Here is a 12,465-nt window from a genome sequence, read left to right on the forward strand (position 1 = left end):
AGTCTCCTGGTGTTCTGTGATTTCATGATTTGGCCGTATTTTTTATTTTTCATTTAATAATTTTTTTTTAATGGTTTCCAAAAGCTAGATTTTTTTTTGCGTTCAATCAAAGACATTGATATTTTGAATTGCCATAGGGTGAATTCCATTGCCTCACTTAAGATGATAATATGTGACCCAATTCCTCAATGTGGTGTCGTGTTGCGGTAAACCAGATCTCAATAATTGAATTGAGTCAATTTTTAGTATCTCGTTCAGCTCATTACCCTACTAGATTAGTGGGTGGGTCCTTTGACCTTCCACGGTGGGCAGGAGGTCAAGGTCATTTTCTGTGTCTTCTATCCCCTTATGTCTGTTTTCCAAGTTGCTTTGCGTCTTTGTCTTGGAACGGGATTGCTTGGTTTTGTCCTGGCCTTTATGGAGTCCTTAGCTGAGAGGGAAACAGTGAAATGTTTGGAATTTGTTTTGGGAGATAATTATTTTCTCTTGTAAATCATCTCCTCTCTCTGTTATGTATTGTTGGTTTTGTTTCCTTTGTAGATATATTCTGTAAACATTTGAGTGAATTTATCTTGGTGGATTGTGTGCTGGTGTCTGGATGAGACTTTTAGTTAGGTGATCTCAAACTAAGCACATTGATAGTGTGCTCTTTGAATTTACACCTGTTTCCTATTTGAACCATTCCCCTTTATCTTTCTTTTTCTTGGGTACCTTTACTTGTAATTCTAGAATTTTTTCACTATTCCATTTTCTTCCTTTTACTGGCACTGATATGGCCTGATTGTGTTGCAAGCACCGTAAAACCCTTAAAAACAAACAAATAAATGTGTTGCAAGCGCCTTCAAAACTTAAACACACACTAGATCGAGATTGTGGTGTACATATATAGACATTCTCGTTTAGCGAGAGTTACAAGTTATTCTCCACCATCACCAAACGCCATGCTATTTAATTTGTACTTATTGACTTTTACTTTGTATTTGTACATGATGAAAAAGGAATGTAGCTTTATGGGTTATTTTTTACCAGTTAAATATTTCTTCTATCCACGTACTTATTATGAATTCCTCTTTTGTCAAATAATTTCTCTATAGCATTGAAGATTAGACTTTTGTTACAGTAAAATTGATGTAACTGGTTGGCTGAAATTCTTTGTTATAGCCAAGACCTGCTTTATCTATACAATTATAATATTTTTCTATCAAGTATTATGTATAATATCTTTTATAGATATATGCAATTGCTCACTCAGGCTTTGTTAGTTTTTGCCATCGCGTTTGTGGTTGTTTCACTAAACTGATTAACCCGACTATAAAAGTTCTGGTTACACAGATTTGTGTTTGGTCCGTTATACTCCGATGCAATGTTGTGAACTCCTTGCAAGGCATTCTATCTATATATATAATATATATATATATATATATATATATATATATATATATATATATATATATATATATATATATATATATATATATATATTATATATGCATAGAGGATTGCTGAGAAAAATAAGTTTTATATGTTTTTGTTTTTTTCCTTTTCATTTTTTTAATTTATTTGTGTAAAAGAATGTTGTAAACTGAAGTTACAAAATTGTATTTGGCTAGTTTTCGTAGCTTTATCAGGCATGTTAGAATGATGTTATCAATTGTCGCCTACCCAGATACAACCCCAACCACTCCTCAAAACATTTCCCTTTATTTTGACTTTAAGAACATAGGCAATTGTTCTTAGGCTGAACTGGGTTTTTCTGTTCTGTATCATTCTATTTCACCTAGTTTAAGCCCATTGACATTTTGAATCCCAGACCGTCGACATTCTAACCTGACTTCTGGGCAGTATTGGATACCGATTACTTAGTACAATTACCTAACTAATTAAGTCCTGCTAAACAATTACAACATTGAGGTTTAGATATTAGTGTCCATTATTAATCTTTAATTCATTTTGACAATTTACACTCGAGCACAGTTTCCTTGAACTCCTTGGGACGTTGAAGGAAACCATACATTGCCAGGATGTTTGATGGGGAGGGGTTCATACCCGAAAGATACCTGGTTTGTATCCACCGTCTAGTGTGGCCGTCCACAAGCCACGTCTTGTATATCAGATGCTTATAGAATGGGAAATAGTTTTTAAAACGAAAATAATCACCAAGAGAAATGATTCATTGGAGGAAGGGATACTACTACTACTACTACTACTACTACTACTACTACTACTACTACTACTACTACTACTACTACTACTACTACTACTACTACTACTACTACTATTCTACTACTACTACTACTACTACTACTACTACTACTACTACTACTACTACTACTACTACTACTACTACTACTATCCTACTACTACTACTACTACTACTACTACTACTACTACTACTACTATCTACTACTACTACTACTACTACTACTACTATTCTACTACTATACCTACTACTACTACTACTACTACTACTACTATATCCTCTCTACTACTACTACTCTCCTCTCTCTACTACTACTACTACTACTACTACTACTACTACTACTACTACTACTACTACTACTACTACTACTACTACTACTATTCCTCTACTACTCTACTACTACTACTACTACTACTAACTACTACTACTACTACTACTACTATCTACTACTACTACTACTACTACTACTACTACTACTACTACTACTACTACTACTACTACTACTACTACTACTACTACTACTACTACTACTTACTACTACTACTACTACTACTACTAACTACTACTACTACTACTACTACTACTACTACTACTACTACTATACTACTATATACTACTACTACTACTACACTTAGACTGTAAATCTCAGTCAATTAACTGAAATCAGTCATTCGTCAAATTCAAATTTTTTAAAAAGGGAAGAAAGAAATGAATAAAGAAAGAATTCATGAATCGTAGTCAATTGACTGTAAAGTTAACTAGGAATGTTCCACAGCCCCACGCATAGCTCATGGGCCGTTTATATTAATGATGGATATATATTGCCAAGGCTAAGCGACGCTTTTTAGAATTGCCGTGTCTGAACACACCCCAGTGTATTTTCACACAGCCTTCGTGAAATTATTTTTTCACTTTCGAAACCTGTCGTAGCCAATTTTAACTGAGCCGCCGAGCGATAAATTTCACTGTTTCGTCTAAGCTAAAATTGACCACATTTACTTGAAGGACAGGAAAAGTATGAGAAAGAAAAATTCGAAACACCCGAAGTTCGTTATGTAGACACCTTCAAATCGAAAGTTAAATGATTGCTACAAGCACATCTCGATTACCTCATGTTGTAAACAAGCTGGTTGACTGTTTCTAAGTTTCTTCACTGATTGGGTATCTAATTACAAGGAACAATGGTAAGTAGCCTAATTAATTCCCTCGCAATTTAGTTTTCTGCCATTGCTTTGCTCAAGTGAGCTTGCTGTTTACCTTTCATTTTGATTCTTTGGATTTTACCGCTACGACGAATTACGAAGAGTTTCAGTTTCAGTCAATTTTTATAGAACTCATTTACAGGTCTATACTACTACTAACTACTTACTACTACTACTACTACTACTACTACTACTACTACTACTACTACTACTACTTACTACTACTACTAACTACTACACTACTACTACTATACTACTACTACTACTACTACTACATACTACTACTACTACTACACTACTACTACTATACTACTACTACTATACTACTATACTACTACTACTACTACTACTACTACTACCACTACTACTACCACAACTACTACTATGTTAAGGGATGTAAATTGTCATCATCTTAAATGACACCCCTCCACCTTCACCACCCCACCCCCTCATCACAACACCAGCATTGTTATCAAACTTGCTTACACTTAAACCTGCTATTCAAATAACGAACGGCCCAGCTCAACGCTCTGCTTTCAATGTATTTCTCTGCTTATCAATACCATCTTATTTGAGTGTGGTCAAAACAACTTGTTTACATTGCTATCCTCTACTTATTGTGCAACAAACCGTGTAATGTCATCATGGCACGGACCTTGTATATAACGAGCCATTCAAAAGACATATAGAACAGTGTTTAATATTAGACGTCTATGTTGTTTTTCTACTATAACCACGCGAGTCTTTTAGAGCTTTTCAAGCATTGCCGATTTTTCGATTTATGTCCTGGGTGGGGTTCCTACCTCCCATGGTGGGCAGGGAGGTACTTATTGTGTCTTCTACCCTACTATATCTGTTTTCCAACTTGCTTTCTGTGTTTGTCTTGGCATGAGATTACTTGGTTTTGTCCTGGCCCTGGTCGGGGTCCGGGCTGCGAGGGAAACAGTCAAATGCATAGTTATTGTTTTGGGAGATGATATTTTTTCCCTTGTAAATCATCTCTCTGTTATGTATTATTATATTTGTTATAATTTATAATGTAAGCATTTGAGTGTATTCCTCTTAGTGGAGGCCGAGCTTGTGTCCAGATGAGACTTATAGGTGATCTCAAACTAAGTACATTGGTGGTATGCTCTTGGAATCTACATCTGATCCCTATTTGTTCCCAGTTCCCCTTTGTCTTACTTTTTCTTGGGTGCTTTAATTGTAATTCTAGAACTTTTTACTATCCCATTTTCTTCCTTTTTACTGGCGCTGATATAACCTAAATGTGTTGCAAGCGCCGTAAAACCCTTAAAAACAAACAAACAACAACTTTTAGAGCTTTTCAAGCATTGTCGATTTTTCTATTTATGTCCTGGTTAATATCATTGACACCAGTCGTTTCTAAGAACTAACTTAGTCTCGTGGTGTGAGTCCATATATATGGACAGGTCCCAGACCAGCATTTCAATGCTGACGCCTGGGTTGTTGTTTCAATCTTCCCTTGGACAAAAAAAAGTTTCCCACATGGGGTGAATAAAGGGATTTTTATTTTTTATTGTCTTTATTTATTTGAATACAAGCTACAGTTCACTTTCTTTTGGCGATCTTTGCCACTGTATTGTGATGTCATTTCTTGGCCTGTGCCATGCTAAGAATGTACAAAGGCTACGATAGAGGCCACTAGACAATTAGCCGCGAGGTCAAATGATAATTTTCTGTATTAATTAGACCGCTTCTCACCAAATTCTCTCAAAGGGACTATGAGCTATGAAGGCTACTTATATGTGTATTGGTAAAAATAATTGATTTTGGCAGTCAGAAATCGGCAGTTTACCTAAATGTTTACAGTAACAATCTTTTATACATAGTATGCAGATGACGTCACTCAGGCCTTTGTTATGGTTTTTGCCATCCGCGTTTGTGAGTTGTTCTCACTAAACTGTATTAACCAGACTATAAAAGTTCATGGTTACACAGAGTTTGTGTGCTGGTCCGTTATACTTCCGGATGGCAATGTTGTGAACTCCTTGGCCAAGCGCATTCTATCTATACTCTAAAACTACAATCAAAGGGGCCGAAATTGATCCCGGTTGCAGTCGAGATTTTTGTCTGACCCCCCTGTCCAACCGTGACCTTCGTTATTCGATAGTCACGAAGGCCACGGTCCACCCATCATTTTGGGTAGCTGGGTCTGTTAGATCTGGCGCAAATTACTTTGCGATTGACTAGCGTCCTATCCAAAGGGTAGCAAGCAATTGCTATTCCCCGTTTCACGCTAAGAAACCGGGACGAACGTCGGCTCTATGGACCTAATGGCTCCGAAGAACTCCAAAAAAAAAAAAGAAATAAAATGCTCTAAAATAGATGGGACATTTTGAATAATTAATTGCTCTTCTGTTCTTCAGCATTATCTGAGAACAATGGATGCGACGTGATAACTTTAAACATGACCCTTTGGCCTTGACCTCCGAGTCTACTACTTTTTAATTCCGATATCTGACTCGATGACGTGTAGTTATCGGACGTCAAGTCCACTCTCTCCGCCATTCAACAATTAGTATGTGTGTCGAATGTCTACACAGTTATAATCAGAGATCAATAGGGGTGTATGACATGATGGCACACGACCTTGACCCCCGATAGTTATCTGATAAGACGTTGATGAATTGGTGAAAAGGTTAAAAATGGTAGGAGTTTGTCTAAAATGCCAAAAACTGAATTTACGGTTAAAATACAAGACTTGGGTTAACTTTATCAGTTTTTATTGCCGAGAATGAATCAAGTTTCTTATTCTTAACTTGAAAAAATTACAGTGTGAAATTGAATGTAAGCTTCAATTTAATATACGAAAACAGATCAACTAGACGTTTCGGGTTTCCCTTTTATTAACAAAACAAGGATGAATGAAACACTACAGACGAATGCGATAATGTGGTAGTGGCGTTGATAACCAGATTGACTAATTGGGTCGTAAAGGCTTCGGGAACGATCTCGAAATTTCATTGAGTGTTGATTGACGATATTCTAATAATGCCCTCGGGTAAAGTGCGCTGTACTAAATTCTATTCGAAAAGATTACGATAGTTAGGGTTCATTCTTTTCGAATAGGTAGCGCAAGACTAATAATAATGACAATAATTACGATGATCATAATAATCATGATAATAATAATAATAATAATAATAATAATAATAATAATAATAATAATAATAATAATAATAATAATAATAATAATAATAATAATAATAATAATAATAATTACAGCAATGATAATTACAACAATAATAATTTCAATCTTTATATATTACAAGACAGACTTGTCGCTGTTTGCAGTTGTTACCTGAACCTGTAGTCACCTATGATGCTGTACGCCCTCCCGTATATTATAGATCGAACGAAGACGACGTCACTCAGGTCTTTGTTATTATTTTATTTTGCCATCCGCGTTTATGAGTAATTCTCCCTAAACTGTATTAGCCTGACTATAAACCTGTAAGGTGTCTCAAAGTTTTGTGTGTTGGTCCGTTATATTTCCGGATGACAATGTTGTGAGCTTCTTATCCAATCGCAGACTATCTATAAGATGGCTTCCTCAGCACGTTCCAAAAACGGTACAAATTGATTTTGGCTTGTCCGACTCTCTCAGCGGGGTCGTGTGTGTGTGTATGTGTGTGTGTGTGTGTGAGCGGGCGCGCGCGCTTTTATTAATATAGGCACCCATGTATGTTCGTTTTCGCAGAGACTCGGGTGTGGCCTATTTTTTAAAAAATTACCATTGTTTTTAGAGGATTGTTCCTTATTTATTTTAATATACTTAGAAAACATAAGTCACAATTCATTTGATCCTATCGTCTGTTTGACTTCCACCTCTGGTACTTAGAACGGCGTTGGAGTGTCGTCAACGTTGTTAAAATTACCCCGCAACAAAAAGAAAATATTTTGTTTAGCTGAAGGAGGGGGGGGGGGGGGGGCTGATGTACATCTCTGTTTTTAAAGATAATTATATTATATCTGCCAGCTTTCTACCACGTAGTAAGCATTGCCAAGGTCACAAAAACAAACACAACAGAACCCAACCTGCTTTCATCATTGAAATAATTAATGCCTTTGCCGGTAGATACATCTTTGTTTTTGGAAAAAATGGAATTCAATTTTCATAGTTTTATATTGATGAGAGCATTTTGGTTAATTTGCCTGAATTTTTAAAAATTACCATTTTAGATACAGGTTGATTCAAAGAAAACTTCATGGGTTCCACAGGGCGGTGCTTACATGACTGTCGTATTCTGGAAAAACTCATATTTTAAAATTTGGACAGAAAACTCGTCCTGGGTGGGGTTCCTGACCTCCCATAGAGGGCAGGGAGGTACTTACTGTGTCTTCTATCTGTTTTCCAACTTGCTTTCTGTCTTTGTCTTGGAATGAGATTACTTGGTTTTGTCATGGCGCTGGCCAGATACCCCAGCTGAGAGGGAAACAGTCAAATATATAGTTAGAATTTTGGGAGATGATAGTTTTTTCCTTGTAAATCATCTCTCTGTTATGCACTGTATTATTTTTGTTCACATGTTATATGTATGATTTGTAAATATTTGAGTGTATTCCTCTAGGCGGAGACCTGTGCTGGTGTCTGGATGAGACTTTAGGTGATCTCAAACTAAGTACTTTGACAGTGTGCTTTTGGAATCTACATCTGTTTCCTATTTGAACCAATTCCACTTTGTCTTACCTTTTCTTGGGTGCTTTAATTGTAATTCTAGAACTTTATACTATCCCATTTTCTTCCTTTTTACTGGCGCTGATATGACTTTAATGTGTTGCAAGTGCCGTAAAAGCCTTAAAAACAAAAAAACAGAAAACTCGTCCTTCAAATATCGATCGATTTAAATGACCCTCATCTTGGCAACAAACAAAATCTCAAACATGGGACTTCGCGACGTACCAGGTTTGATAGCTTTTGCCAATATGACGAGTTTTCTGGCCAAATTTTAAAATATGGGTTTTTCCAGAGTGTGCCATTGAGTGACATCAAAGTGATGTGTGGTACAGTGACAGACAATGGAGATAGACATTTTAACATTAGAAATAGAACATGGCAACAACAACAAAAACAACAAAGTGAATCCCTTTCGACTGGGGAACGAATCTCAACCCTTCTAATTTTAGGACACAATTTCTACTCTGCTGTCGTACTTTGAAATAATAATTATTTTTTTTTAAATAATAAAATTGTACAGAAAACCCGCCCTTCAAATATCGATCGATTAAAATGACCCTCATCTTGGCAAAAATCCTCAAACCTAAGAATTCGTAAGTTCCTGGTTTGAGAGGTTTTTCTTCTTTTTTTTTCCGATATGAGGGTCATATTTGAGGGTTTCATTTGCCATATCCACGTATTCCTGGTTGTTTTTTTTTTTTTTGTGTGGGCGTTTGAATATAAAGTAGTACTTAAAAAGTCCTAGTAATTCTAAATGATGTTTTGTATATCGTGAGTAACAACAACTGTTATTGTTACACTGCCTATTCTTATTCTTCAAGAGGTGCACGTGTTTATATTATATATATATATATATATATATATATATATATATATATATATATATATATATATATATAAATATATATGTATGTGTGTGTGTGTGTGTGTGTGTGTGTGTGTGTGTGTGTGTGTGTGTGTGTGTGCTCGTGATAAGCGGATAAAAATCATAAAAAGTTGGAAGTTGTTCATGATACATGTTAGACAAGTTATGGTAAAGATAAAGTACAGGGAAACTATCATGCCATACAATCAGCCTTCTTGTCCCTCTGGTTTGTCTGGGAAAAAAAATTATATATATATATATGAATATGGTTATAAAACAAAAACAAAAACCCACGAAATAAAAGTGCTCGACTTTAATATTAAGGGAGCTGTAGATAAAATATACAAATAATTATTTGCACCAACAGTTCTATCGCATGCTTTTTGGGCAATCTACTCCCGTGCCGTAGACTATCCAATAAGCATGAAACAGAACTGTTGGAGGAAACAATTATTCGTATATAATATATGTATGTGTATATATATATATATATATATATATATATATATATATATATATATATATATATATATATATATATATATATATATATATACATATATATACTATATATATACATACATATATATATATATATATATATATATATATATATATATATACATATAGATATATACTATATATATATATATATATATATTATATATATATATATATATATATATATATATATATGTATATATATATATATATAAACTTTCCAGTTATGCAATATTCTAATACACTGTTAATGTTTATGCTTTAAACCGTTGAATATCCCTGTTCAGGTTTATTGTTGCGTATTTGCTTCATTACAAAGCTTCTAGTAAGGTCTTTAAATGATGTAACAATGTACCATTCATCTTTAATGTCAGCTTATTTTTCAAATCGTTGTATTGAATGACTTGATAATAATAAAATCAATTGCAGTTGAAATATGTGGTGGTATTTAGTTAGTGTTTCATAGTTCATGTTTTTTGGGTTTTTTTTTATTTACTATAGACATGTATTTTGTTCCCATAGTGGGCAGGGGGGTACATACTGTGTCTTCTATCCCCTTATATCTGTTTTCCAACATGCTTTCTGTCTTTGTCTTGGAATGAGATTACTTGGTTTTGTCCTGGTCCTGGCCAGATGCCCTGGCTGAGAGGGAAACAGCCGAATGTATAGTTAGTTTTGGGAGATGATATTTTTTTCATTGTAAATCATCTCTCTGTTATGCACTGTATTATGCTTTTTTTTATATTATATATGATTTGTAAAACATTTGAGTGTGTTTCTCTTAGCGGGGACCTGTGCTTGTGTCTGGATGAGACTTTTAGTGATCTCAAACTAAATACTTTGATAGAGTGCTTTTGGAATCTACACCTGTTTCTTATTTGAACCAATTCCCCTTTGTTTTCCCTTTTCTTGGATGCTTTATTCTAGAACTTTTTACTATCCCATTTTCTTCCTTTTTACTGGCGCTGATATGACCTTAATGTCTTCTTCTTCTTCTTCTAGGTTCCATGCCTGGTCCAGGCTTCGGATACTGCATGAATTATCTCTCTCCATTCCTCCCTGTCTCTTGCTTTTTCAAACAGCTCTTGGATTGTTAGGTTGGTGAAGCCCTTCAGTTGGTCTATGAGTGTTTTTCTTTGTCTCCCCCGGGCACGTTTACCAGGTATTTTTCCACAACTTGCCAGGTATTCATTCTTATCTTTCCTAACTATGTGTCCGAAAAAGGATAGTTGTCGATCCGCTATTAAGGGCATTAGTTTCCTTTGTTGGTATGTTTGTTTTAGCACTTCTTCGTTCGTTTTGTGTGCAGTATACGATATTCTCTGCATCCTTCTCAAACACCACATTTCAAAAGCTTCAATGTTCTTTTGTGTTTCTGCATTTGTAGTCCAGCTTTCGCATCCGAATAACAAGATTGGCCACACGTAGCACTTCAAGACTCGGAATCTAATCCTGAACGACATCTGTTTGTTTTTCAAAATGTTTCCCAGGTCCATGAAGGCCTGTTTGGCTTGAGTTATTCTTGCTCGTATGTCTCGGTTACATCTTCCATCTGTTGTCACTATTGAACCTAGGTATTTAAAACTTTCTACGTTGGTAAGTTGCTCGCCGTGAATCGTTATATTGCAGGTGTTGTTGTTTTCGGGGTTTTTCTGTATTACCATGCATTCCGTTTTGGTGACCTTAATGTAAAGCGCCGTAAAACCCTTAAAAACAAAAACAAACAAACATGTATTTTGGGATGGGGTCTTTTGACTTCCCATGATGGGCAGATGGTCACTTTTTGTGTCTTCTATCCCACTATGTCTGTTTTCTGAATCTTTGTCTTGCAATGGGATTACTTTGTATTGCCAGTGCCATTGCCGGAGTCCTTGGCTGAAAGGGAAACAGTCAAATGTATAGTGTTAGTTTTGAGAGATGAATTTTTTTTTCCCTTGTAAATTATCTCTCTGTCTGGGTGGGGTTCCTGACCTCGCATAGTGGGCAGGGAGGTACTTACTATGTCTTCTATCCACCTATATCTGTTTTCCAACATGCTTTCTGTCTTTGTCTTGGAATGAGATTACTTGGTTTTGTCCTGGCCCTGACCGGATATCCTTGGTGAGAGAGGAACAGTCAAATGTATAGTTAGTTTTCGGAGATGATATTTTTTTCCTTGTAAATCATCTCTCCGTTACGTAATGTATTATGTTTTGTTTACATATTATTCATGATTTGTAAACATTTGAGTGTATTCCTTTCAGTGGGGACCTCTGCTTGTGACTGGATGAGACTTTTAGGTGATTTCAAACTAAGTACTTCGATAGTTTGCTCTTGGAATCTACATCTGTTCCCTTTTTGATCCAATTCTCCTTTGTCTTACTTTTTCTTGGGTGCTTTAATTGTAATTCTAGAACTTTTTACTATCCCATTTTCTTCTTTTTTACTGGCGCTGATACGACCTTAATGTGTTGCAAGCGCCGTAAAACCCTCAAAAACAAACAAACAAACATGATCTCTGTTTTGTACTGATAGTTACAGTTTATGTTTTCAACATAACTTGTAAACATTTGAGTCTGGGTGGAGTTACTGACCTGCCATAGTGGGCAGGGAGGCACTTACCGTGTGTTCTATCCCCCTATATCAGTTTTCCAACATGCTTTCTGTCTTTGTCTTCTGAGTGGGGATCCTGACCTCCCATAGTGGACAGGGAGGTACATGCTGTGTCTTCTATCCCCCATACCCATTTTCCAATTGTTTCCTGTCATTGTCTTGGAATGAGATTACTTAATTTTGTCCTGATCCTTGCCGGAGTTCCTTGGCTGGGAGGGAAACAGTCAAATATATAGTTATTGTTTTGGGAGATGATATTTTTTTCCTTGTAAATCATCTCTCTGTTATGCATTGTATTATGTTTAGTTTGCATATTATATTATATGATTGGTAAACATTTGAGTGTATTCCTCTTAGTTGGGACATGTGCTTGTGTCTGGATAAGGCTTTTAGGTGATCTCAA

This window comes from Berghia stephanieae, chromosome 2, assembly GCF_034508935.2.
Source record: "Berghia stephanieae isolate SIO BIC M18660-M18661 chromosome 2, UCSD_Bste_1.3, whole genome shotgun sequence".
Lineage (NCBI taxonomy): Eukaryota > Metazoa > Mollusca > Gastropoda > Nudibranchia > Aeolidiidae > Berghia > Berghia stephanieae.